The sequence below is a fragment of the Oncorhynchus mykiss genome, chromosome 21 (assembly GCF_013265735.2).
Source record: "Oncorhynchus mykiss isolate Arlee chromosome 21, USDA_OmykA_1.1, whole genome shotgun sequence".
Taxonomy (NCBI): Eukaryota; Metazoa; Chordata; class Actinopteri; order Salmoniformes; family Salmonidae; genus Oncorhynchus; species Oncorhynchus mykiss.
Window position 1 is genome coordinate 41,798,339 of NC_048585.1, and position 27,459 is coordinate 41,825,797.

At 41.7% G+C, this 27,459-nt stretch overlaps 16 non-coding genes across 16 annotated transcripts; all 16 read left to right on the forward strand.

The window, feature by feature from the left end:
• The first annotated feature begins 470 nt into the window (after positions 1-470).
• trnan-guu lies at positions 471-544 on the forward strand. Its single transcript has one exon. It is a non-coding gene; the product is annotated as a tRNA-Asn (tRNA).
• A 1,097-nt stretch (positions 545-1,641) lies between these two features.
• On the forward strand, positions 1,642-1,715 carry trnan-guu. Its single transcript has one exon. It is a non-coding gene; the product is annotated as a tRNA-Asn (tRNA).
• A 1,094-nt stretch (positions 1,716-2,809) lies between these two features.
• Positions 2,810-2,883, forward strand: trnan-guu. The gene has a single exon. It is a non-coding gene; the product is annotated as a tRNA-Asn (tRNA).
• A 1,097-nt stretch (positions 2,884-3,980) lies between these two features.
• Positions 3,981-4,054, forward strand: trnan-guu. Its single transcript has one exon. It is a non-coding gene; the product is annotated as a tRNA-Asn (tRNA).
• Positions 4,055-5,148: 1,094 nt separating this feature from the next.
• trnan-guu lies at positions 5,149-5,222 on the forward strand. The gene has a single exon. It is a non-coding gene; the product is annotated as a tRNA-Asn (tRNA).
• Positions 5,223-9,832: 4,610 nt separating this feature from the next.
• On the forward strand, positions 9,833-9,906 carry trnan-guu. Its single transcript has one exon. It is a non-coding gene; the product is annotated as a tRNA-Asn (tRNA).
• Positions 9,907-11,004: 1,098 nt separating this feature from the next.
• Positions 11,005-11,078, forward strand: trnan-guu. The gene has a single exon. It is a non-coding gene; the product is annotated as a tRNA-Asn (tRNA).
• Positions 11,079-12,176: 1,098 nt separating this feature from the next.
• On the forward strand, positions 12,177-12,250 carry trnan-guu. Its single transcript has one exon. It is a non-coding gene; the product is annotated as a tRNA-Asn (tRNA).
• A 1,101-nt stretch (positions 12,251-13,351) lies between these two features.
• Positions 13,352-13,425, forward strand: trnan-guu. The gene has a single exon. It is a non-coding gene; the product is annotated as a tRNA-Asn (tRNA).
• A 1,098-nt stretch (positions 13,426-14,523) lies between these two features.
• trnan-guu lies at positions 14,524-14,597 on the forward strand. Its single transcript has one exon. It is a non-coding gene; the product is annotated as a tRNA-Asn (tRNA).
• Positions 14,598-15,698: 1,101 nt separating this feature from the next.
• Positions 15,699-15,772, forward strand: trnan-guu. The gene has a single exon. It is a non-coding gene; the product is annotated as a tRNA-Asn (tRNA).
• A 1,098-nt stretch (positions 15,773-16,870) lies between these two features.
• trnan-guu lies at positions 16,871-16,944 on the forward strand. The gene has a single exon. It is a non-coding gene; the product is annotated as a tRNA-Asn (tRNA).
• A 1,092-nt stretch (positions 16,945-18,036) lies between these two features.
• Positions 18,037-18,110, forward strand: trnan-guu. Its single transcript has one exon. It is a non-coding gene; the product is annotated as a tRNA-Asn (tRNA).
• Positions 18,111-22,961: 4,851 nt separating this feature from the next.
• Positions 22,962-23,035, forward strand: trnan-guu. Its single transcript has one exon. It is a non-coding gene; the product is annotated as a tRNA-Asn (tRNA).
• Positions 23,036-25,546: 2,511 nt separating this feature from the next.
• trnan-guu lies at positions 25,547-25,621 on the forward strand. The gene has a single exon. It is a non-coding gene; the product is annotated as a tRNA-Asn (tRNA).
• Positions 25,622-26,722: 1,101 nt separating this feature from the next.
• Positions 26,723-26,796, forward strand: trnan-guu. The gene has a single exon. It is a non-coding gene; the product is annotated as a tRNA-Asn (tRNA).
• Positions 26,797-27,459: the final 663 nt, after the last annotated feature.

Genomic DNA, 27,459 nt, shown 5'->3' on the forward strand with positions numbered 1-27,459 from the left:
ATATTTATCTCGCGAGAAGGACAATGTTGGTCCAGTGTGTTTGTGTGTAAATGTATGCCTATACGCCATGAAAGTGACTAGCCACTTCATCATTCTTCCAGAGTCAGTCCCCTAATTATTTTTGAATGGGCTTGGCGATTATATATTACATTTGTGAAAATGCAGTTGTTTAAAATATATATTTATCATAATATATTTGTGATTGTGGCTAAATTTACTCCTGCCAGATGCCTTTTAATATAATGTTGCGCTGACGAACATTGCGCTACATCTTTGCCCTTTTAAGGCCATTCAAAAAGCTAACAAACATTAGAAAACTACAGGGCTACTTCCTTGAAAATGTTGCTGCACTTTCGATGCACGTTAACACAACCATTGGAACAAAGTGTTGTTGTTTCGTAAACTCCATGTTCAGTTGGATGAGAGCACGAATGGCCAGCGATCTAGCGTCAGGATTAAATACACCACAAGTCTATGTGGCGCAATTGGTTAGCGCGTTAGACTGTTAATCTAAAGGTTGGTGGTTCAAGCCCACCCAGGGACGACAGTTTTCAGTTTGTTGTGCTCCATGATGTCGATGTGACGTCCTGTACCTGTTATGAGATTCCTGTTAAATTGCCGTGCTGAGGGTCAATGCCAACACAAGCCTCTCTCGTGCAATCAGTTAGTGTGTTTGACTGTCAGTCTAAAGGTTGGTGCTTTGACACCACCCAGGGATGACATTTTTCAGATTGTGGAGATGTGAACTGACGCCTGACTTGGCGTGAGCTTCCATGAGACTTTGGCCTGCTGAGGGTCAGTATAACCACAAGTCTCTGTGGTGCAATTGTTGGCGCGTTAGACTGTTCATTTAAAAGTTGGTGATTTGAGCCCACCCAGGGATGCTGTCTTTCTATTTCTAGTGATATGGAAGACCTTCCTGGCCTTACAGTAAGCTTGCTTTTGACCTGCTGTGTTTCCTGTTGTAACATGTGATTGGTGTGTTGTTGAACATGAAAGATGACAAGTTACTATACCTACTGGTAAAATGTCTGTCAATGGTCTCTGATCTTCTGTTACTCAATAGCTTGATCATTCTGTGTTCTCCAAGGAACATATCATTTATTCTTATTCATCTGGCTAGTATGACAACGTAAATGATGTCAATCTGGTATGAAAAAACATATTATTTATATTTATCTCGCGAGAAGGACAATGTTGGTCCAGTGTGTTTGTGTGTAAATGTATGCCTATACGCCATGAAAGTGACTAGCCACTTCATCATTCTTCCGGAGTCAGTCCCCTAATTATTTTTGAATGGGCTTGGCGATTATATATTACATTTGTGAAAATGCAGTTGTTTAAAATATATATTTATCATAATATATTTGTGATTGTGGCTGAATTTACTCCTGCCAGATGCCTTTTAATATAATGTTGCGCTGACGAACATTGCGCTACATCTTTGCCCTTTTAAGGCCATTCAAAAAGCTAACAAACATTAGAAAACTACAGGGCTACTTCCTTGAAAATGTTGCTGCACTTTCGATGCACGTTAACACAACCATTGGAACAAAGTGTTGTTGTTTCGTAAACTCCATGTTCAGTTGGATGAGAGCACGAATGGCCAGCGATCTAGCATCAGGATTAAATACACCACAAGTCTCTGTGGCGCAATTGGTTAGCGCGTTAGACTGTTAATCTAAAGGTTGGTGGTTCAAGCCCACCCAGGGATGACAGTTTTCAGTTTGTTGTGCTCCATGATGTCGATGTGACGTCCTGTACCTGTTATGAGATTCCTGTTAAATTGCCGTGCTGAGGGTCAATGCCAACACAAGCCTCTCTCGTGCAATCAGTTAGCGTGTTTGACTGTCAATTTAAAGGTGCTTTGACACCACCCAGGGATGACATTTTTCAGATTGTGGAGATGTGAACTGACGCCTGACTTGGCGTGAGCTTCCATGAGACTTTGGCCTGCTGAGGGTCAGTATAACCACAAGTCTCTGTGGTGCAATTTGTTGGCGCGTTAGACTGTTCATTTAAAAGTTGGTGATTTGAGCCCACCCAGGGATGCTGTCTTTCTATTTCTAGTGATATGGAAGACCTTCCTGGCCTTACAGTAAGCTTGCTTTTGACCTGCTGTGTTTCCTGTTGTAACATGTGATTGGTGTGTTGTTGAACATGAAAGATGACAAGTTACTATACCTACTGGTAAAATGGCTGTCAATGGTCTCTGATCTTCTGTTACTCAATAGCTTGATCATTCTGTGTTCTCCAAGGAACATATCATTTATTCTTATTAATCTGGCTAGTATGACAACGTAAATGATGTCAATCTGGTATGAAAAAACATATTATTTATATTTATCTCGCGAGAAGGACAATGTTGGTCCAGTGTGTTTGTGTGTAAATGTATGCCTATACGCCATGAAAGTGACTAGCCACTTCATCATTCTTCCGGAGTCAGTCCCCTAATTATTTTTGAATGGGCTTGGCGATTATATATTACATTTGTGAAAATGCAGTTGTTTAAAATATATATTTATCATAATATATTTGTGATTGTGGCTGAATTTACTCCTGCCAGATGCCTTTTAATATAATGTTGCGCTGACGAACATTGCGCTACATCTTTGCCCTTTTAAGGCCATTCAAAAAGCTAACAAACATTAGAAAACTACAGGGCTACTTCCTTGAAAATGTTGCTGCACTTTCGATGCACGTTAACACAACCATTGGAACAAAGTGTTGTTGTTTCGTAAACTCCATGTTCAGTTGGATGAGAGCACGAATGGCCAGCGATCTAGCGTCAGGATTAAATACACCACAAGTCTCTGTGGCGCAATTGGTTAGCGCGTTAGGCTGTTAATCTAAAGGTTGGTGGTTCAAGCCCACCCAGGGACGACAGTTTTCAGTTTGTTGTGCTCCATGATGTCGATGTGACGTCCTGTACCTGTTATGAGATTCCTGTTAAATTGCCGTGCTGAGGGTCAATGCCAACACAAGCCTCTCTCGTGCAATCAGTTAGTGTGTTTGACTGTCAGTCTAAAGGTTGGTGCTTTGACACCACCCAGGGATGACATTTTTCAGATTGTGGAGATGTGAACTGACGCCTGACTTGGCGTGAGCTTCCATGAGACTTTGGCCTGCTGAGGGTCAGTATAACCACAAGTCTCTGTGGTGCAATTGTTGGCGCGTTAGACTGTTCATTTAAAAGTTGGTGATTTGAGCCCACCCAGGGATGCTGTCTTTCTATTTCTAGTGATATGGAAGACCTTCCTGGCCTTACAGTAAGCTTGCTTTTGACCTGCTGTGTTTCCTGTTGTAACATGTGATTGGTGTGTTGTTGAACATGAAAGATGACAAGTTACTATACCTACTGGTAAAATGTCTGTCAATGGTCTCTGATCTTCTGTTACTCAATAGCTTGATCATTCTGTGTTCTCCAAGGAACATATCATTTATTCTTATTCATCTGGCTAGTATGACAACGTAAATGATGTCAATCTGGTATGAAAAAACATATTATTTATATTTATCTCGCGAGAAGGACAATGTTGGTCCAGTGTGTTTGTGTGTAAATGTATGCCTATACGCCATGAAAGTGACTAGCCACTTCATCATTCTTCCGGAGTCAGTCCCCTAATTATTTTTGAATGGGCTTGGCGATTATATATTACATTTGTGAAAATGCAGTTGTTTAAAATATATATTTATCATAATATATTTGTGATTGTGGCTGAATTTACTCCTGCCAGATGCCTTTTAATATAATGTTGCGCTGACGAACATTGCGCTACATCTTTGCCCTTTTAAGGCCATTCAAAAAGCTAACAAACATTAGAAAACTACAGGGCTACTTCCTTGAAAATGTTGCTGCACTTTCGATGCACGTTAACACAACCATTGGAACAAAGTGTTGTTGTTTCGTAAACTCCATGTTCAGTTGGATGAGAGCACGAATGGCCAGCGATCTAGCATCAGGATTAAATACACCACAAGTCTCTGTGGCGCAATTGGTTAGCGCGTTAGACTGTTAATCTAAAGGTTGGTGGTTCAAGCCCACCCAGGGATGACAGTTTTCAGTTTGTTGTGCTCCATGATGTCGATGTGACGTCCTGTACCTGTTATGAGATTCCTGTTTAATTGCCGTGCTGAGGGTCAATGCCAACACAAGCCTCTCTCGTGCAATCAGTTAGCGTGTTTGACTGTCAATTTAAAGGTGCTTTGACACCACCCAGGGATGACATTTTTCAGATTGTGGAGATGTGAACTGACGCCTGACTTGGCGTGAGCTTCCATGAGACTTTGGCCTGCTGAGGGTCAGTATAACCACAAGTCTCTGTGGTGCAATTTGTTGGCGCGTTAGACTGTTCATTTAAAAGTTGGTGATTTGAGCCCACCCAGGGATGCTGTCTTTCTATTTCTAGTGATATGGAAGACCTTCCTGGCCTTACAGTAAGCTTGCTTTTGACCTGCTGTGTTTCCTGTTGTAACATGTGATTGGTGTGTTGTTGAACATGAAAGATGACAAGTTACTATACCTACTGGTAAAATGGCTGTCAATGGTCTCTGATCTTCTGTTACTCAATAGCTTGATCATTCTGTGTTCTCCAAGGAACATATCATTTATTCTTATTAATCTGGCTAGTATGACAACGTAAATGATGTCAATCTGGTATGAAAAAACATATTATTTATATTTATCTCGCGAGAAGGACAATGTTGGTCCAGTGTGTTTGTGTGTAAATGTATGCCTATACGCCATGAAAGTGACTAGCCACTTCATCATTCTTCCGGAGTCAGTCCCCTAATTATTTTTGAATGGGCTTGGCGATTATATATTACATTTGTGAAAATGCAGTTGTTTAAAATATATATTTATCATAATATATTTGTGATTGTGGCTGAATTTACTCCTGCCAGATGCCTTTTAATATAATGTTGCGCTGACGAACATTGCGCTACATCTTTGCCCTTTTAAGGCCATTCAAAAAGCTAACAAACATTAGAAAACTACAGGGCTACTTCCTTGAAAATGTTGCTGCACTTTCGATGCACGTTAACACAACCATTGGAACAAAGTGTTGTTGTTTCGTAAACTCCATGTTCAGTTGGATGAGAGCACGAATGGCCAGCGATCTAGCGTCAGGATTAAATACACCACAAGTCTCTGTGGCGCAATTGGTTAGCGCGTTAGGCTGTTAATCTAAAGGTTGGTGGTTCAAGCCCACCCAGGGACGACAGTTTTCAGTTTGTTGTGCTCCATGATGTCGATGTGACGTCCTGTACCTGTTATGAGATTCCTGTTAAATTGCCGTGCTGAGGGTCAATGCCAACACAAGCCTCTCTCGTGCAATCAGTTAGTGTGTTTGACTGTCAGTCTAAAGGTTGGTGCTTTGACACCACCCAGGGATGACATTTTTCAGATTGTGGAGATGTGAACTGACCCTTCGTGACTTGGCGTGAGCTTCCATGAGACTTTGGCCTGCTGAGGGTCAGTATAACCACAAGTCTCTGTGGTGCAATTTGTTGGCGCGTTAGACTGTTCATTTAAAAGTTGGTTATTTGAGCCCACCCAGGGATGCTGTCTTTCTATTTCTAGTGATATGGAAGACCTTCCTGGCCTTACAGTAAGCTTGCTTTTGACCTGCTGTGTTTCCTGTTGTAACATGTGATTGGTGTGTTGTTGAACGTGAAAGATGACAAGTTACTATACCTACTCTTAAAATGGCTGTCAATGGTCTCTGATCTTCTGTTACTCAATATCTTGATCATTCTGTGTTCTCCAAGGAACATATAATTTATTCTTATTCATCTGGCTAGTATGACAATGTAAATGATGTCAATCTGGTATGAAAAAACTTATTATTTATATTTATCTCGCGAGAAGGACAATGTTGGTCCAGTGTGTTTGTGTGTAAATGTATGCCTATACGCCTTGAAAGTGACTAGCCACTTCATCATTCTTCCGGAGTCAGTCCCCTAATTATTTTTGAATGGGCTTGGCGATTAAATATTACATTTGTGAAAATGCAGTTGTTTAAAATATATATTTATCATAATATATTTGTGATTGTGGCTGAATTTACTCCTGCCAGATGCCTTTTAATATAATGTTGCGCTGACGAACATTGCGCTACATCTTTGCCCTTTTAAGGCCATTCAAACAGCTAACAAACATTAGAAGACTACAGGGCTACTTCCTTGAAAATGTTGCTGCACTTTCGATGCACGTTAACACAACCATTGGAACAAAGTGTTGTTGTTTCGTAAACTCCATGTTCAGTTGGATGAGAGTACAAATGGCCAGCGATCTAGCGTCAGTATTAAATACATCACAAGTCTCTGTGGCGCAATTGGTTAGCGCGTTAGGCTGTTAATCTAAAGGTTGGTGGTTTGAGCCTACCCAGGGACGACAGTTTTCAGTTTGTTGTGCTCCATGATGTCGATGTGACGTCCTGTACCTGTTATGAGATTCCTGTTAAATTGCCGTGCTGAGGGTCAATGCCAACACAAGCCTCTCTCGTGCAATCAGTTAGTGTGTTTGACTGTCAATCTAAAGGTTGGTGCTTTGACACCACCCAGGGATGACATTTTTCAGATTGTGAAGTCCCCCTTCCTCACTTGGCGTGAGCTTCCATGAGACTTTGGCCTGCTGAGGGTCAGTATAACCACAAGTCTCTGTGGTGCAATTTGTTGGCGCGTTAGACTGTTCATTTAAAAGTTGGTGATTTGAGCCCACCCAGGGATGCTGTCTTTCTATTTCTAGTGATATGGAAGACCTTCCTGGCCTTACAGTAAGCTTGCTTTTGACCTGCTGTGTTTCCTGTTGTAACATGTGATTGGTGTGTTGTTGAACATGAAAGATGACAACTTACTATACCTACTGGTAAAATGGCTGTCAATGGTCTCTGATCTTCTGTTACTCAATAGCTTGATCATTCTGTGTTCTCCAAGGAACATATCATTTATTCTTATTCATCTGGCTAGTATGACAACGTAAATGATGTCAATCTGGTATGAAAAAACGTATTATTTATATTTATCTCGCGAGAAGGACAATGTTGGTCCAGTGTGTTTGTGTGTAAATGTATGCCTATACGCCATGAAAGTGACTAGCCATTTCATCATTCTTCCGGAGTCAGTCCCCTAATTATTTTTGAATGAGCTTGGCGATTATGTATTACATTTGTGAAAATGCAGTTGTTTAAAATATATATTTATCATAATATATTTGGGATTGTGGCTGAATTTACTCCTGCCAGATGCCTTTTAATATAATGTTGCGCTGACGAACATTGCGCTACATCTTTGCCCTTTTAAGGCCATTCAAACAGCTAACAAACATTAGAAAACTACAGGGCTACTTCCTTGAAAATGTTGCTGCACTTTCGATGCACGTTAACACAACCATTGGAACAAAGTGTTGTTGTTTCGTAAACTCCATGTTCAGTTGGATGAGAGTACAAATGGCCAGCGATCTAGCGTCAGTATTAAATACATCACAAGTCTCTGTGGCGCAATTGGTTAGCGCGTTAGGCTGTTAATCTAAAGGTTGGTGGTTTGAGCCTACCCAGGGACGACAGTTTTCAGTTTGTTGTGCTCCATGATGTCGATGTGACGTCCTGTACCTGTTATGAGATTCCTGTTAAATTGCCGTGCTGAGGGTCAATGCCAACACAAGCCTCTCTCGTGCAATCAGTTAGTGTGTTTGACTGTCAATCTAAAGGTTGGTGCTTTGACACCACCCAGGGATGACATTTTTCAGATTGTGGAGATGTGAACTGACCCTTCGTGACTTGGCGTGAGCTTCCATGAGACTTTGGCCTGCTGAGGGTCAGTATAACCACAAGTCTCTGTGGTGCAATTTGTTAGACTGTTCATTTAAAAGTTGGTGATTTGAGCCCACCCAGGGATGCTGTCTTTCTATTTCTAGTGATATGGAAGACCTTCCTGGCCTTACAGTAAGCTTGCTTTTGACCTGCTGTGTTTCCTGTTGTAACATGTGATTGGTGTGTTGTTGAACGTGAAAGATGACAAGTTACTATACCTACTGGTAAAATGGCTGTCAATGGTCTCTGATCTTCTGTTATTCAATAGCTTGATCATTCTGTGTTCTCCAAGGAACATATAATTTATTCTTATTCATCTGGCTAGTATGACAATGTAAATGATGTCAATCTGGTATGAAAAAACGTATTATTTATATTTATCTCGCGAGAAGGACAATGTTGGTCCAGTGTGTTTGTGTGTAAATGTATGCCTATACGCCTTGAAAGTGACTAGCCACTTCATCATTCTTCCGGAGTCAGTCCCCTAATTATTTTTGAATGGGCTTGGCGATTAAATATTACATTTGTGAAAATGCAGTTGTTTAAAATATATATTTATCATAATATATTTGTGATTGTGGCTGAATTTACTCCTGCCAGATGCCTTTTAATATAATGTTGCGCTGACGAACATTGCGCTACATCTTTGCCCTTTTAAGGCCATTCAAACAGCTAACAAACATTAGAAGACTACAGGGCTACTTCCTTGAAAATGTTGCTGCACTTTCGATGCACGTTAACACAACCATTGGAACAAAGTGTTGTTGTTTCGTAAACTCCATGTTCAGTTGGATGAGAGTACAAATGGCCAGCGATCTAGCGTCAGTATTAAATACATCACAAGTCTCTGTGGCGCAATTGGTTAACGTGTTAGGCTGTTAATCTAAAGGTTGGTGGTTTGAGCCTACCCAGGGACGACAGTTTTCAGTTTGTTGTGCTCCATGATGTCGATGTGACGTCCTGTACCTGTTATGAGATTCCTGTTAAATTGCCGTGCTGAGGGTCAATGCCAACACAAGCCTCTCTCGTGCAATCAGTTAGTGTGTTTGACTGTCAATCTAAAGGTTGGTGCTTTGACACCACCCAGGGATGACATTTTTCAGATTGTGGAGATGTGAACTGACCCTTCGTGACTTGGCGTGAGCTTCCATGAGACTTTGGCCTGCTGAGGGTCAGTATAACCACAAGTCTCTGTGGTGCAATTTGTTGGCGCGTTAGACTGTTCATTTAAAAGTTGGTGATTTGAGCCCACCCAGGGATGCTGTCTTTCTATTTCTAGTGATATGGAAGACCTTCCTGGCCTTACAGTAAGCTTGCTTTTGACCTGCTGTGTTTCCTGTTGTAACATGTGATTGGTGTGTTGTTGAACATGAAAGATGACAAGTTACTATACCTACTGGTAAAATGGCTGTCAATGGTCTCTGATCTTCTGTTACTCAATAGCTTGATCATTCTGTGTTCTCCAAGGAACATATCATTTATTCTTATTAATCTGGCTAGTATGACAACGTAAATGATGTCAATCTGGTATGAAAAAACATATTATTTATATTTATCTCGCGAGAAGGACAATGTTGGTCCAGTGTGTTTGTGTGTAAATGTATGCCTATACGCCATGAAAGTGACTAGCCACTTCATCATTCTTCCGGAGTCAGTCCCCTAATTATTTTTGAATGGGCTTGGCGATTATATATTACATTTGTGAAAATGCAGTTGTTTAAAATATATATTTATCATAATATATTTGTGATTGTGGCTGAATTTACTCCTGCCAGATGCCTTTTAATAAAATGTTGCGCTGACGAACATTGCGCTACATCTTTGCCCTTTTAAGGCCATTCAAAAAGCTAACAAACATTAGAAAACTACAGGGCTACTTCCTTGAAAATGTTGCTGCACTTTCGATGCACGTTAACACAACCATTGGAACAAAGTGTTGTTGTTTCGTAAACTCCATGTTCAGTTGGATGAGAGCACGAATGGCCAGCGATCTAGCGTCAGGATTAAATACACCACAACTCTCTGTGGCGCAATTGGTTAGCGCGTTAGACTGTTAATCTAAAGGTTGGTGGTTCAAGCCCACCCAGGGACGACAGTTTTCAGTTTGTTGTGCTCCATGATGTCGATGTGACGTCCTGTACCTGTTATGAGATTCCTGTTAAATTGCCGTGCTGAGGGTCAATGCCAACACAAGCCTCTCTCGTGCAATCAGTTAGTGTGTTTGACTGTCAGTCTAAAGGTTGGTGCTTTGACACCACCCAGGAATGACATTTTTCAGATTGTGGAGATGTGAACTGACGTCTGACTTGGCGTGAGCTTCCATGAGACTTTGGCCTGCTGAGGGTCAGTATAACCACAAGTCTCTGTGGTGCAATTTGTTGGCGCGTTAGACTGTTCATTTAAAAGTTGGTGATTTGAGCCCACCCAGGGATGCTGTCTTTCTATTTCTAGTGATATGGAAGACCTTCCTGGCCTTACAGTAAGCTTGCTTTTGACCTGCTGTGTTTCCTGTTGTAACATGTGATTGGTGTGTTGTTGAACATGAAAGATGACAAGTTACTATACCTACTGGTAAAATGGCTGTCAATGGTCTCTGATCTTCTGTTACTCAATAGCTTGATCATTCTGTGTTCTCCAAGGAACATATCATTTATTCTTATTAATCTGGCTAGTATGACAACGTAAATGATGTCAATCTGGTATGAAAAAACATATTATTTATATTTATCTCGCGAGAAGGACAATGTTGGTCCAGTGTGTTTGTGTGTAAATGTATGCCTATACGCCATAAAAGTGACTAGCCACTTCATCATTCTTCCGGAGTCAGTCCCCTAATTATTTTTGAATGGGCTTGGCGATTATATATTACATTTGTGAAAATGCAGTTGTTTAAAATATATATTTATCATAATATATTTGTGATTGTGGCTGAATTTACTCCTGCCAGATGCCTTTTAATATAATGTTGCGCTGACGAACATTGCGCTACATCTTTGCCCTTTTAAGGCCATTCAAAAAGCTAACAAACATTAGAAAACTACAGGGCTACTTCCTTGAAAATGTTGCTGCACTTTTGATGCACGTTAACACAACCATTGGAACAAAGTGTTGTTGTTTCGTAAACTCCATGTTCAGTTGGATGAGAGCACGAATGGCCAGCGATCTAGCGTCAGGATTAAATACACCACAAGTCTCTGTGGCGCAATTGGTTAGCGCGTTAGACTGTTAATCTAAAGGTTGGTGGTTCAAGCCCACCCAGGGACGACAGTTTTCAGTTTGTTGTGCTCCATGATGTCGATGTGACGTCCTGTACCTGTTATGAGATTCCTGTTAAATTGCCGTGCTGAGGGTCAATGCCAACACAAGCCTCTCTCGTGCAATCAGTTAGTGTGTTTGACTGTCAGTCTAAAGGTTGGTGCTTTGACACCACCCAGGGATGACATTTTTCAGATTGTGGAGATGTGAACTGACGCCTGACTTGGCGTGAGCTTCCATGAGACTTTGGCCTGCTGAGGGTCAGTATAACCACAAGTCTCTGTGGTGCAATTTGTTGGCGCGTTAGACTGTTCATTTAAAAGTTGGTGATTTGAGCCCACCCAGGGATGCTGTATTTCTATTTCTAGTGATATGGAAGACCTTCCTGGCCTTACAGTAAGCTTGCTTTTGACCTGCTGTGTTTCCTGTTGTAACATGTGATTGGTGTGTTGTTGAACATGAAAGATGACAAGTTACTATACCTACTGGTAAAATGGCTGTCAATGGTCTCTGATCTTCTGTTACTCAATAGCTTGATCATTCTGTGTTCTCCAAGGAACATATCATTTATTCTTATTAATCTGGCTAGTATGACAACGTAAATGATGTCAATCTGGTATGAAAAAACATATTATTTATATTTATCTCGCGAGAAGGACAATGTTGGTCCAGTGTGTTTGTGTGTAAATGTATGCCTATACGCCATGAAAGTGACTAGCCACTTCATCATTCTTCCGGAGTCAGTCCCCTAATTATTTTTGAATGGGCTTGGCGATTATATATTACATTTGTGAAAATGCAGTTGTTTAAAATATATATTTATCATAATATATTTGTGATTGTGGCTGAATTTACTCCTGCCAGATGCCTTTTAATATAATGTTGCGCTGACGAACATTGCGCTACATCTTTGCCCTTTTAAGGCCATTCAAACAGCTAACAAACATTAGAAAACTACAGGGCTACTTCCTTGAAAATGTTGCTGCACTTTCGATGCACGTTAACACAACCATTGGAACAAAGTGTTGTTGTTTCGTAAACTCCATGTTCAGTTGGATGAGAGCACGAATGGCCAGCGATCTAGCGTCAGGATTAAATACACCACAAGTCTCTGTGGCGCAATTGGTCAGCGCGTTAGACTGTTAATCTAAAGGTTGGTGGTTCAAGCCCACCCAGGGACGACAGTTTTCAGTTTGTTGTGCTCCATGATGTCGATGTGACGTCCTGTACCTGTTATGAGATTCCTGTTAAATTGCCGTGCTGAGGGTCAATGCCAACACAAGCCTCTCTCGTGCAATCAGTTAGTGTGTTTGACTGTCAATCTAAAGGTTGGTGCTTTGACACCACCCAGGGATGACATTTTTCAGATTGTGGAGATGTGAACTGACCCTTCGTGACTTGGCGTGAGCTTCCATGAGACTTTGGCCTGCTGAGGGTCAGTATAACCACAAGTCTCTGTGGTGCAATTTGTTGGCGCGTTAGACTGTTCATTTAAAAGTTGGTGATTTGAGCCCACCCAGGGATGCTGTCTTTCTATTTCTAGTGATATGGAAGACCTTCCTGGCCTTACAGTAAGCTTGCTTTTGACCTGCTGTGTTTCCTGTTGTAACATGTGATTGGTGTGTTGTTGAACATGAAAGATGACAAGTTACTATACCTACTGGTAAAATGGCTGTCAATGGTCTCTGATCTTCTGTTACTCAATAGCTTGATCATTCTGTGTTCTCCAAGGAACATATCATTTATTCTTATTAATCTGGCTAGTATGACAACGTAAATGATGTCAATCTGGTATGAAAAAACATATTATTTATATTTATCTCGCGAGAAGGACAATGTTGGTCCAGTGTGTTTGTGTGTAAATGTATGCCTATACGCCATGAAAGTGACTAGCCACTTCATCATTCTTCCGGAGTCAGTCCCCTAATTATTTTTGAATGGGCTTGGCGATTATATATTACATTTGTGAAAATGCAGTTGTTTAAAATATATATTTATCATAATATATTTGTGATTGTGGCTGAATTTACTCCTGCCAGATGCCTTTTAATATAATGTTGCGCTGACGAACATTGCGCTACATCTTTGCCCTTTTAAGGCCATTCAAAAAGCTAACAAACATTAGAAAACTACAGGGCTACTTCCTTGAAAATGTTGCTGCACTTTCGATGCACGTTAACACAACCATTGGAACAAAGTGTTGTTGTTTCGTAAACTCCATGTTCAGTTGGATGAGAGCACGAATGGCCAGCGATCTAGCGTCAGGATTAAATACACCACAAGTCTCTGTGGCGCAATTGGTTAGCGCGTTAGACTGTTAATCTAAAGGTTGGTGGTTCAAGCCCACCCAGGGACGACAGTTTTCAGTTTGTTGTGCTCCATGATGTCGATGTGACGTCCTGTACCTGTTATGAGATTCCTGTTAAATTGCCGTGCTGAGGGTCAATGCCAACACAAGCCTCTCTCGTGCAATCAGTTAGTGTGTTTGACTGTCAGTCTAAAGGTTGGTGCTTTGACACCACCCAGGGATGACATTTTTCAGATTGTGGAGATGTGAACTGACGCCTGACTTGGCGTGAGCTTCCATGAGACTTTGGCCTGCTGAGGGTCAGTATAACCACAAGTCTCTGTGGTGCAATTTGTTGGCGCGTTAGACTGTTCATTTAAAAGTTGGTGATTTGAGCCCACCCAGGGATGCTGTATTTCTATTTCTAGTGATATGGAAGACCTTCCTGGCCTTACAGTAAGCTTGCTTTTGACCTGCTGTGTTTCCTGTTGTAACATGTGATTGGTGTGTTGTTGAACATGAAAGATGACAAGTTACTATACCTACTGGTAAAATGGCTGTCAATGGTCTCTGATCTTCTGTTACTCAATAGCTTGATCATTCTGTGTTCTCCAAGGAACATATCATTTATTCTTATTAATCTGGCTAGTATGACAACGTAAATGATGTCAATCTGGTATGAAAAAACATATTATTTATATTTATCTCGCGAGAAGGACAATGTTGGTCCAGTGTGTTTGTGTGTAAATGTATGCCTATACGCCATGAAAGTGACTAGCCACTTCATCATTCTTCCGGAGTCAGTCCCCTAATTATTTTTGAATGGGCTTGGCGATTATATATTACATTTGTGAAAATGCAGTTGTTTAAAATATATATTTATCATAATATATTTGTGATTGTGGCTGAATTTACTCCTGCCAGATGCCTTTTAATATAATGTTGCGCTGACGAACATTGCGCTACATCTTTGCCCTTTTAAGGCCATTCAAAAAGCTAACAAACATTAGAAAACTACAGGGCTACTTCCTTGAAAATGTTGCTGCACTTTCGATGCACGTTAACACAACCATTGGAACAAAGTGTTGTTGTTTCGTAAACTCCATGTTCAGTTGGATGAGAGCACGAATGGCCAGCGATCTAGCGTCAGGATTAAATACACCACAAGTATCTGTGGCGCAATTGGTTAGCGCGTTAGACTGTTAATCTAAAGGTTGGTGGTTCAAGCCCACCCAGGGACGACAGTTTTCAGTTTGTTGTGCTCCATGATGTCGATGTGACGTCCTGTACCTGTTATGAGATTCCTGTTAAATGGCCGTGCTGAGGGTCAATGCCAACACAAGCCTCTCTCGTGCAATCAGTTAGTGTGTTTGACTGTCAATCTAAAGGTTGGTGCTTTGACACCACCCAGGGATGACATTTTTCAGATTGTGGAGATGTGAACTGACCCTTCGTGACTTGGCGTGAGCTTCCATGAGACTTTGGCCTGCTGAGGGTCAGTATAACCACAAGTCTCTGTGGTGCAATTTGTTGGCGCGTTAGACTGTTCATTTAAAAGTTGGTGATTTGAGCCCACCCAGGGATGCTGTCTTTCTATTTCTAGTGATATGGAAGACCTTCCTGGCCTTACAGTAAGCTTGCTTTTGACCTGCTGTGTTTCCTGTTGTAACATGTGATTGGTGTGTTGTTGAACATGAAAGATGACAAGTTACTATACCTACTGGTAAAATGGCTGTCAATGGTCTCTGATCTTCTGTTACTCAATAGCTTGATCATTCTGTGTTCTCCAAGGAACATATCATTTATTCTTATTAATCTGGCTAGTATGACAACGTAAATGATGTCAATCTGGTATGAAAAAACATATTATTTATATTTATCTCGCGAGAAGGACAATGTTGGTCCAGTGTGTTTGTGTGTAAATGTATGCCTATACGCCATGAAAGTGACTAGCCACTTCATCATTCTTCCGGAGTCAGTCCCCTAATTATTTTTGAATGGGCTTGGCGATTATATATTACATTTGTGAAAATGCAGTTGTTTAAAATATATATTTATCATAATATATTTGTGATTGTGGCTGAATTTACTCCTGCCAGATGCCTTTTAATATAATGTTGCGCTGACGAACATTGCGCTACATCTTTGCCCTTTTAAGGCCATTCAAACAGCTAACAAACATTAGAAAACTACAGGGCTACTTCCTTGAAAATGTTGCTGCACTTTCGATGCACGTTAACACAACCATTGGAACAAAGTGTTGTTGTTTCGTAAACTCCATGTTCAGTTGGATGAGAGCACGAATGGCCAGCGATCTAGCGTCAGGATTAAATACACCACAAGTCTCTGTGGCGCAATTGGTTAGCGCGTTAGACTGTTAATCTAAAGGTTGGTGGTTCAAGCCCACCCAGGGACGACAGTTTTCAGTTTGTTGTGCTCCATGATGTCGATGTGACGTCCTGTACCTGTTATGAGATTCCTGTTAAATTGCCGTGCTGAGGGTCAATGCCAACACAAGCCTCTCTCGTGCAATCAGTTAGTGTGTTTGACTGTCAGTCTAAAGGTTGGTGCTTTGACACCACCCAGGGATGACATTTTTCAGATTGTGGAGATGTGAACTGACGCCTGACTTGGCGTGAGCTTCCATGAGACTTTGGCCTGCTGAGGGTCAGTATAACCACAAGTCTCTGTGGTGCAATTTGTTGGCGCGTTAGACTGTTCATTTAAAAGTTGGTGATTTGAGCCCACCCAGGGATGCTGTATTTCTATTTCTAGTGATATGGAAGACCTTCCTGGCCTTACAGTAAGCTTGCTTTTGACCTGCTGTGTTTCCTGTTGTAACATGTGATTGGTGTGTTGTTGAACATGAAAGATGACAAGTTACTATACCTACTGGTAAAATGGCTGTCAATGGTCTCTGATCTTCTGTTACTCAATAGCTTGATCATTCTGTGTTCTCCAAGGAACATATCATTTATTCTTATTAATCTGGCTAGTATGACAACGTAAATGATGTCAATCTGGTATGAAAAAACATATTATTTATATTTATCTCGCGAGAAGGACAATGTTGGTCCAGTGTGTTTGTGTGTAAATGTATGCCTATACGCCATGAAAGTGACTAGCCACTTCATCATTCTTCCGGAGTCAGTCCCCTAATTATTTTTGAATGGGCTTGGCGATTATATATTACATTTGTGAAAATGCAGTTGTTTAAAATATATATTTATCATAATATATTTGTGATTGTGGCTGAATTTACTCCTGCCAGATGCCTTTTAATATAATGTTGCGCTGACGAACATTGCGCTACATCTTTGCCCTTTTAAGGCCATTCAAACAGCTAACAAACATTAGAAAACTACAGGGCTACTTCCTTGAAAATGTTGCTGCACTTTCGATGCACGTTAACACAACCATTGGAACAAAGTGTTGTTGTTTCGTAAACTCCATGTTCAGTTGGATGAGAGCACGAATGGCCAGAGATCTAGCGTCAGGATTAAATACACCACAAGTCTCTGTGGTGCAATTGGTTAGCGCGTTAGACTGTTAATCTAAAGGTTGGTGGTTCAAGCCCACCCAGGGACGACAGTTTTCAGTTTGTTGTGCTCCATGATGTCGATGTGACGTCCTGTACCTGTTATGAGATTCCTGTTAAATTGCCGTGCTGAGGGTCAATGCCAACACAAGCCTCTCTCGTGCAATCAGTTAGTGTGTTTGACTGTCAATCTAAAGGTTGGTGCTTTGACACCACCCAGGGATGACATTTTTCAGATTGTGGAGATGTGAACTGACCCTTCGTGACTTGGCGTGAGCTTCCATGAGACTTTGGCCTGCTGAGGGTCAGTATAACCACAAGTCTCTGTGGTGCAATTTGTTGGCGCGTTAGACTGTTCATTTAAAAGTTGGTGATTTGAGCCCACCCAGGGATGCTGTCTTTCTATTTCTAGTGATATGGAAGACCTTCCTGGCCTTACAGTAAGCTTGCTTTTGACCTGCTGTGTTTCCTGTTGTAACATGTGATTGGTGTGTTGTTGAACATGAAAGATGACAAGTTACTGGTAAAATGGCTGTCAATGGTCTCTGATCTTCTGTTACTCAATAGCTTGATCATTCTGTGTTCTCCAAGGAACATATCATTTATTCTTATTAATCTGGCTAGTATGACAACGTAAATGATGTCAATCTGGTATGAAAAAACATATTATTTATATTTATCTCGCGAGAAGGACAATGTTGGTCCAGTGTGTTTGTGTGTAAATGTATGCCTATACGCCATGAAAGTGACTAGCCACTTCATCATTCTTCCGGAGTCAGTCCCCTAATTATTTTTGAATGGGCTTGGCGATTATATATTACATTTGTGAAAATGCAGTTGTTTAAAATATATATTTATCATAATATATTTGTGATTGTGGCTGAATTTACTCCTGCCAGATGCCTTTTAATATAATGTTGCGCTGACGAACATTGCGCTACATCTTTGCCCTTTTAAGGCCATTCAAAAAGCTAACAAACATTAGAAAACTACAGGGCTACTTCCTTGAAAATGCTGCTGCACTTTCGATGCACGTTAACACAACCATTGGAACAAAGTGTTGTTGTTTCGTGAACTCCATGTTCAGTTGGATGAGAGCACGAATGGCCAGCGATCTAGCGTCAGGATTAAATACACCACAAGTCTCTGTGGCGCAATTGGTTACCGCGTTAGACTGTTAATCTAAAGGTTGGTGGTTCAAGCCCACCCAGGGACGACAGTTTTCAGTTTGTTGTGCTCCATGATGTCGATGTGACGTCCTGTACCTGTTATGAGATTCCTGTTAAATGGCCGTGCTGAGGGTCAATGCCAACACAAGCCTCTCTCGTGCAATCAGTTAGTGTGTTTGACTGTCAATCTAAAGGTTGGTGCTTTGACACCACCCAGGGATGACATTTTTCAGATTGTGGAGATGTGAACTGACCCTTCGTGACTTGGCGTGAGCTTCCATGAGACTTTGGCCTGCTGAGGGTCAGTATAACCACAAGTCTCTGTGGTGCAATTTGTTGGCGCGTTAGACTGTTCATTTAAAAGTTGGTGATTTGAGCCCACCCAGGGATGCTGTCTTTCTATTTCTAGTGATATGGAAGACCTTCCTGGCCTTACAGTAAGCTTGCTTTTGACCTGCTGTGTTTCCTGTTGTAACATGTGATTGGTGTGTTGTTGAACATGAAAGATGACAAGTTACTATACCTACTGGTAAAATGGCTGTCAATGGTCTCTGATCTTCTGTTACTCAATAGCTTGATCATTCTGTGTTCTCCAAGGAACATATAATTTATTCTTATTAATCTGGCTAGTATGACAACGTAAATGATGTCAATCTGGTATGAAAAAACATATTATTTATATTTATCTCGCGAGAAGGACAATGTTGGTCCAGTGTGTTTGTGTGTAAATGTATGCCTATACGCCATGAAAGTGACTAGCCACTTCATCATTCTTCCGGAGTCAGTCCCCTAATTATTTTTGAATGGGCTTGGCGATTATATATTACATTTGTGAAAATGCAGTTGTTTAAAATATATATTTATCATAATATATTTGTGATTGTGGCTGAATTTACTCCTGCCAGATGCCTTTTAATATAATGTTGCGCTGACGAACATTGCGCTACATCTTTGCCCTTTTAAGGCCATTCAAAAAGCTAACAAACATTAGAAAACTACAGGGCTACTTCCTTGAAAATATTGCTGCACTTTCGATGCACGTTAACACAACCATTGGAACAAAGTGTTGTTGTTTCGTAAACTCCATGTTCAGTTGGATGAGAGCACGAATGGCCAGCGATCTAGCGTCAGGATTAAATACACCACAAGTCTCTGTGGCGCAATTGGTTAGCGCGTTAGACTGTTAATCTAAAGGTTGGTGGTTCAGGGACGACAGTTTTCAGTTTGTTGTGCTCCATGATGTCGATGTGATGTCCTGTACCTGTTATGAGATTCCTGTTAAATTGCCGTGCTGAGTGTCAATGCCAACACAAGCCTCTCTCGTGCAATCAGTTAGTGTGTTTGACTGTCAATCTAAAGGTTGGTGCTTTGACACCACCCAGGGATGACATTTTTCAGATTGTGAAGTCCCCCTTCCTGACTTGGTGTGAGCTTCCATGAGACTTTGGCCTGCTGAGGGTCAGTATAACCACAAGTCTCTGTGGTGCAATTTGTTGGCGCGTTAGACTGTTCATTTAAAAGTTGGTGATTTGAGCCCACCCAGGGATGCTGTCTTTCTATTTCTAGTGATATGGAAGACCTTCCTGGCCTTACAGTAAGCTTGCTTTTGACCTGCTGTGTTTCCTGTTGTAACATGTGATTGGTGTGTTGTTGAACATGAAAGATGACAAGTTACTATACCTACTGGTAAAATGGCTGTCAATGGTCTCTGATCTTCTGTTACTCAATAGCTTGATCATTCTGTGTTCTCCAAGGAACATATAATTTATTCTTATTAATCTGGCTAGTATGACAACGTAAATGATGTCAATCTGGTATGAAAAAACGTATTATTTATATTTATCTCGCGAGAAGGACAATGTTGGTCCAGTGTGTTTGTGTGTAAATGTATGCCTATACGCCATAAAAGTGACTAGCCACTTCATCATTCTTCCGGAGTCAGTCCCCTAATTATTTTTGAATGGGCTTGGCGATTATATATTACATTTGTGAAAATGCAGTTGTTTAAAATATATATTTATCATAATATATTTGTGATTGTGGCTGAATTTACTCCTGCCAGATGCCTTTTAATATAATGTTGCGCTGACGAACATTGCGCTACATCTTTGCCCTTTTAAGGCCATTCAAAAAGCTAACAAACATTAGAAAACTACAGGGCTACTTCCTTGAAAATGTTGCTGCACTTTCGATGCACTTTAACACAACCATTGGAACAAAGTACCCTCCAAGCTCGTCATCAAGCTCGAGACCCTGGGTCTCGACCCCGCCCTGTGCAACTGGGTACTGGACTTCCTGACGGGCCGCCCCCAGGTGGTGAGGGTAGGCAACAACATCTCCTCCCCGCTGATCCTCAACACTGGGGCCCCACAAGGGTGCGTTCTGAGCCCTCTCCTGTACTCCCTGTTCACCCACGACTGCGTGGCCACGCACGCCTCCAACTCAATCATCAAGTTTGCGGACGACACAACAGTGGTAGGCTTGATTACCAACAACGATGAGACGGCCTACAGGGAGGAGGTGAGGGCCCTCGGAGTGTGGTGTCAGGAAAATAACCTCACACTCAACGTCAACAAAACTAAGGAGATGATTGTGGACTTCAGGAAACAGCAGAGGGAACACCCCCCTATCCACATCGATGGAACAGTAGTGGAGAGGGTAGCAAGTTTTAAGTTCCTCGGCATACACATCACAGACAAACTGAATTGGTCCACTCACACAGACAGCATCGTGAAGAAGGCGCAGCAGCGCCTCTTCAACCTCAGGAGGCTGAAGAAATTTGGCTTGTCACCAAAAGCACTCACAAACTTCTACAGATGCACAATCGAGAGCATCCTGGCGGGCTGTATCACCGCCTGGTATGGCAACTGCACCGCCCTCAACCGTAAGGCTCTCCAGAGGGTAGTGAGGTCTGCACAACGCATCACCGGGGGCAAACTACCTGCCCTCCAGGACACCTACACCACCCGATGTCACAGGAAGGCCATAAAGATCATCAAGGACATCAACCACCCGAGCCACTGCCTGTTCACCCCGCTATCATCCAGAAGGCGAGGTCAGTACAGGTGCATCAAAGCTGGGACCGAGAGACTGAAAAACAGCTTCTATCTCAAGGCCATCAGACTGTTAAACAGCCACCACTAACACTGACACTGACTCAACTCCAGCCACTTTAATAATGGGAATTGATGGGAAATTACGTAAATATATCACTAGCCACTTTAAACAATGCTACCTTATATAAATGTTACTTACCCTACATTATTCATCTCATATGCATACGTATATACTGTACTCTATATCATCGACGGTATCCTTATGTAATACATGTATCACTAGCCACTTTATACTATACTATGCCACTTTGTTTACATACTCATCTCATTTGTACATACTGTACTCAATACCATCTACTGTATCTTGCCTATGCTGCTCTGTACCATCACTCATTCATATATCCTTATGTACATATTCTTTATCCCCTTACACTGTGTACAAGACAGTAGTTTTGGAATTGTTAGTTAGATTACTTGTTATTACTGCATTGTCGGAACTAGAAGCACAAGCATTTCGCTACACTCGCACTAACATCTGCTAACCATGTGTATGTGACAAATAAAATTTGATTTGATTTTGATTTGATTTGTTTCGTAAACTCCATGTTCAGTTGGATGAGAGCACAAATGGCCAGCGATCTAGCGTCAGTACTAATTACACCACAAGTCTCTGTGGCGCAATTGGTTAGCGCGTTAGGCTGTTAATCTAAAGGTTAGTGGTTCGAGCCCACCCCAGGGACGACAGTTTTCAGTTTATTGTGCTCCATGATGTCGATGTGACGTCCTGTACCTTTTATGAGATTCCTGTTAAATTGCCGTGCTGAGGGTCAATGCCAACACAAGCCTCTCTCGTGCAATCAGTTAGCGTGTTTGACTGTCAATCTAAAGGTTGGTGCTTTGACACCACCCAGGGATGACATTTTTCAGATTGTGGAGATGTGAACTGACCCTTCCTGACTTGGCGTGAGCTTCCATGAGACTTTGGCCTGCTGAGGGTCAGTATAACCACAAGTCTCTGTGGTGCAATTTGTTGGCGCGTTAGACTGTTCATTTAAAAGTTGGTGATTTGAGCCCACCCAGGGATGCTGTCTTTCTATTTCTAGTGATATGGAAGACCTTCCTGGCCTTACAGTAAGCTTGCTTTTGACCTGCTGTGTTTCCTGTTGTAACATGTGATTGGTGTGTTGTTGAACATGAAAGATGACAAGTTACTATACCTACTGGTAAAATGGCTGTCAATGGTCTCTGATCTTCTGTTACTCAATAGCTTGATCATTCTGTGTTCTCCAAGGAACATATCATTTATTCTTATTAATCTGGCTAGTATGACAATGTAAATGATGTCAATCTGGTATGAAAAAACGTATTATGTATATTTATCTCGCGAGAAGGACAATGTTGGTCCAGTGTGTTTGTGTGTAAATGTATGCCTATACGCCATGAAAGTGACTAGCCACTTCATCATTCTTCCGGAGTCAGTCCCCTAATTATTTTTGAATGGGCTTGGCGATTATATATTACATTTGTGAAAATGCAGTTGTTTAAAATATATATTTATCATAATATATTTGTGATTGTGGCTGAATTTACTCCTGCCAGATGCCTTTTAATATAATGTTGCGCTGACGAACATTGCGCTACATCTTTGCCCTTTTAAGGCCATTCAAACAGCTAACAAACATTAGAAAACTACAGGGCTACTTCCTTGAAAATGTTGCTGCACTTTCGATGCACGTTAACACAACCATTGGAACAAAGTGTTGTTGTTTCGTAAACTCCATGTTCAGTTGGATGAGAGCACAAATGGCCAGCGATCTAGCGTCAGTGTTAAGTACACCACAAGTCTCTGTGGCGCAATTGGTTAGCGCGTTAGACTGTTAATCTAAAGGTTGGTGGTTCGAGCCCACCCAGGGACGACAGTTTTCAGTTTGTTGTGCTCCATGATGTCGATGTGACGTCCTGTACCTGTTATGAGATTCCTGTTAAATTGCCGTGCTGAGGGTCAATGCCAACACAAGCCTCTCTCGTGCAATCAGTTAGTGTGTTTGACTGTCAATCTAAAGGTTGGTGCTTTGACACCACCCAGGGATGACATTTTTCAGATTGTGAAGTCCCCCTTCCTGACTTGGCGTGAGCTTCCATGAGACTTTTTGCCTGCTGAGGGTCAGTATAACCACAAGTCTCTGTGGTGCAATTTGTTGGCGCGTTAGACTGTTCATTTAAAAGTTGGTGATTTGAGCCCACCCAGGGATGCTGTCTTTCTATTTCTAGTGATATGGAAGACCTTCCTGGCCTTACAGTAAGCTTGCTTTTGACCTGCTGTGTTTCCTGTTGTAACATGTGATTGGTGTGTTGTTGAACATGAAAGATGACAAGTTACTATACCTACTGGTAAAATGGCTGTCAATGGTCTCTGATCTTCTGTTACTCAATAGCTTGATCATTCTGTGTTCTCCAAGGAACATATCATTTATTCTTATTAATCTGGCTAGTATGACAACGTAAATGATGTCAATCTGGTATGAAAAAACGTATTATTTATATTTATCTCGCGAGAAGGACAATGTTGGTCCAGTGTGTTTGTGTGTAAATGTATGCCTATACGCCATAAAAGTGACTAGCCACTTCATCATTCTTCCGGAGTCAGTCCCCTAATTATTTTTGAATGGGCTTGGAGATTATATATTACATTTGTGAAAATGCAGTTGTTTAAAATATATATTTATCATAATATATTTGTGATTGTGGCTGAATTTACTCCTGCCAGATGCCTTTTAATATAATGTTGCGCTGACGAACATTGCGCTACATCTTTGCCCTTTTAAGGCCATTCAAAAAGCTAACAAACATTAGAAAACTACAGGGCTACTTCCTTGAAAATGTTGCTGCACTTTCGATGCACTTTAACACAACCATTGGAACAAAGTACCCTCCAAGCTCGTCATCAAGCTCGAGACCCTGGGTCTCGACCCCGCCCTGTGCAACTGGGTACTGGACTTCCTGACGGGCCGCCCCCAGGTGGTGAGGGTAGGCAACAACATCTCCTCCCCGCTGATCCTCAACACTGGGGCCCCACAAGGGTGCGTTCTGAGCCCTCTCCTGTACTCCCTGTTCACCCACGACTGCGTGGCCACGCACGCCTCCAACTCAATCATCAAGTTTGCGGACGACACAACAGTGGTAGGCTTGATTACCAACAACGATGAGACGGCCTACAGGGAGGAGGTGAGGGCCCTCGGAGTGTGGTGTCAGGAAAATAACCTCACACTCAACGTCAACAAAACTAAGGAGATGATTGTGGACTTCAGGAAACAGCAGAGGGAACACCCCCCTATCCACATCGATGGAACAGTAGTGGAGAGGGTAGCAAGTTTTAAGTTCCTCGGCATACACATCACAGACAAACTGAATTGGTCCACTCACACAGACAGCATCGTGAAGAAGGCGCAGCAGCGCCTCTTCAACCTCAGGAGGCTGAAGAAATTTGGCTTGTCACCAAAAGCACTCACAAACTTCTACAGATGCACAATCGAGAGCATCCTGGCGGGCTGTATCACCGCCTGGTATGGCAACTGCACCGCCCTCAACCGTAAGGCTCTCCAGAGGGTAGTGAGGTCTGCACAACGCATCACCGGGGGCAAACTACCTGCCCTCCAGGACACCTACACCACCCGATGTCACAGGAAGGCCATAAAGATCATCAAGGACATCAACCACCCGAGCCACTGCCTGTTCACCCCGCTATCATCCAGAAGGCGAGGTCAGTACAGGTGCATCAAAGCTGGGACCGAGAGACTGAAAAACAGCTTCTATCTCAAGGCCATCAGACTGTTAAACAGCCACCACTAACACTGACACTGACTCAACTCCAGCCACTTTAATAATGGGAATTGATGGGAAATTACGTAAATATATCACTAGCCACTTTAAACAATGCTACCTTATATAAATGTTACTTACCCTACATTATTCATCTCATATGCATACGTATATACTGTACTCTATATCATCGACGGTATCCTTATGTAATACATGTATCACTAGCCACTTTATACTATACTATGCCACTTTGTTTACATACTCATCTCATTTGTACATACTGTACTCGATACCATCTACTGTATCTTGCCTATGCTGCTCTGTACCATCACTCATTCATATATCCTTATGTACATATTCTTTATCCCCTTACACTGTGTACAAGACAGTAGTTTTGGAATTGTTAGTTAGATTACTTGTTATTACTGCATTGTCGGAACTAGAAGCACAAGCATTTCGCTACACTCGCACTAACATCTGCTAACCATGTGTATGTGACAAATAAAATTTGATTTGATTTTGATTTGATTTGTTTCGTAAACTCCATGTTCAGTTGGATGAGAGCACAAATGGCCAGCGATCTAGCGTCAGTACTAATTACACCACAAGTCTCTGTGGCGCAATTGGTTAGCGCGTTAGGCTGTTAATCTAAAGGTTGGTGGTTCGAGCCCACCCCAGGGACGACAGTTTTCAGTTTATTGTGCTCCATGATGTCGATGTGACGTCCTGTACCTTTTATGAGATTCCTGTTAAATTGCCGTGCTGAGGGTCAATGCCAACACAAGCCTCTCTCGTGCAATCAGTTAGCGTGTTTGACTGTCAATCTAAAGGTTGGTGCTTTGACACCACCCAGGGATGACATTTTTCAGATTGTGGAGATGTGAACTGACCCTTCCTGACTTGGCGTGAGCTTCCATGAGACTTTGGCCTGCTGAGGGTCAGTATAACCACAAGTCTCTGTGGTGCAATTTGTTGGCGCGTTAGACTGTTCATTTAAAAGTTGGTGATTTGAGCCCACCCAGGGATGCTGTCTTTCTATTTCTAGTGATATGGAAGACCTTCCTGGCCTTACAGTAAGCTTGCTTTTGACCTGCTGTGTTTCCTGTTGTAACATGTGATTGGTGTGTTGTTGAACATGAAAGATGACAAGTTACTATACCTACTGGTAAAATGGCTGTCAATGGTCTCTGATCTTCTGTTACTCAATAGCTTGATCATTCTGTGTTCTCCAAGGAACATATCATTTATTCTTATTAATCTGGCTAGTATGACAATGTAAATGATGTCAATCTGGTATGAAAAAACGTATTATGTATATTTATCTCGCGAGAAGGACAATGTTGGTCCAGTGTGTTTGTGTGTAAATGTATGCCTATACGCCATGAAAGTGACTAGCCACTTCATCATTCTTCCGGAGTCAGTCCCCTAATTATTTTTGAATGGGCTTGGCGATTATATATTACATTTGTGAAAATGCAGTTGTTTAAAATATATATTTATCATAATATATTTGTGATTGTGGCTGAATTTACTCCTGCCAGATGCCTTTTAATATAATGTTGCGCTGACGAACATTGCGCTACATCTTTGCCCTTTTAAGGCCATTCAAACAGCTAACAAACATTAGAAAACTACAGGGCTACTTCCTTGAAAATGTTGCTGCACTTTCGATGCACGTTAACACAACCATTGGAACAAAGTGTTGTTGTTTCGTAAACTCCATGTTCAGTTGGATGAGAGCACAAATGGCCAGCGATCTAGCGTCAGTGTTAAGTACACCACAAGTCTCTGTGGCGCAATTGGTTAGCGCGTTAGACTGTTAATCTAAAGTTTGGTGGTTCGAGCCCACCCAGGGATGACAGTTTTCAGTTTGTTGTGCTCCATGATGTCGATGTGACGTCCTGTACCTGTTATGAGATTCCTGTTAAATTGCCGTGCTGAGGGTCAATGCCAACACAAGCCTCTCTCGTGCAATCAGTTAGTGTGTTTGACTGTCAATCTAAAGGTTGGTGCTTTGACACCACCCAGGGATGACATTTTTCAGATTGTGAAGTCCCCCTTCCTGACTTGGCGTGAGCTTCCATGAGACTTTTTGCCTGCTGAGGGTCAGTATAACCACAAGTCTCTGTGGTGCAATTTGTTGGCGCGTTAGACTGTTCATTTAAAAGTTGGTGATTTGAGCCCACCCAGGGATGCTGTCTTTCTATTTCTAGTGATATGGAAGACCTTCCTGGCCTTACAGTAAGCTTGCTTTTGACCTGCTGTGTTTCCTGTTGTAACATGTGATTGGTGTGTTGTTGAACATGAAAGATGACAAGTTACTATACCTACTGGTAAAATGGCTGTCAATGGTCTCTGATCTTCTGTTACTCAATAGCTTGATCATTCTGTGTTCTCCAAGGAACATATCATTTATTCTTATTAATCTGGCTAGTATGACAACGTAAATGATGTCAATCTGGTATGAAAAAACGTATTATTTATATTTATCTCGCGAGAAGGACAATGTTGGTCCAGTGTG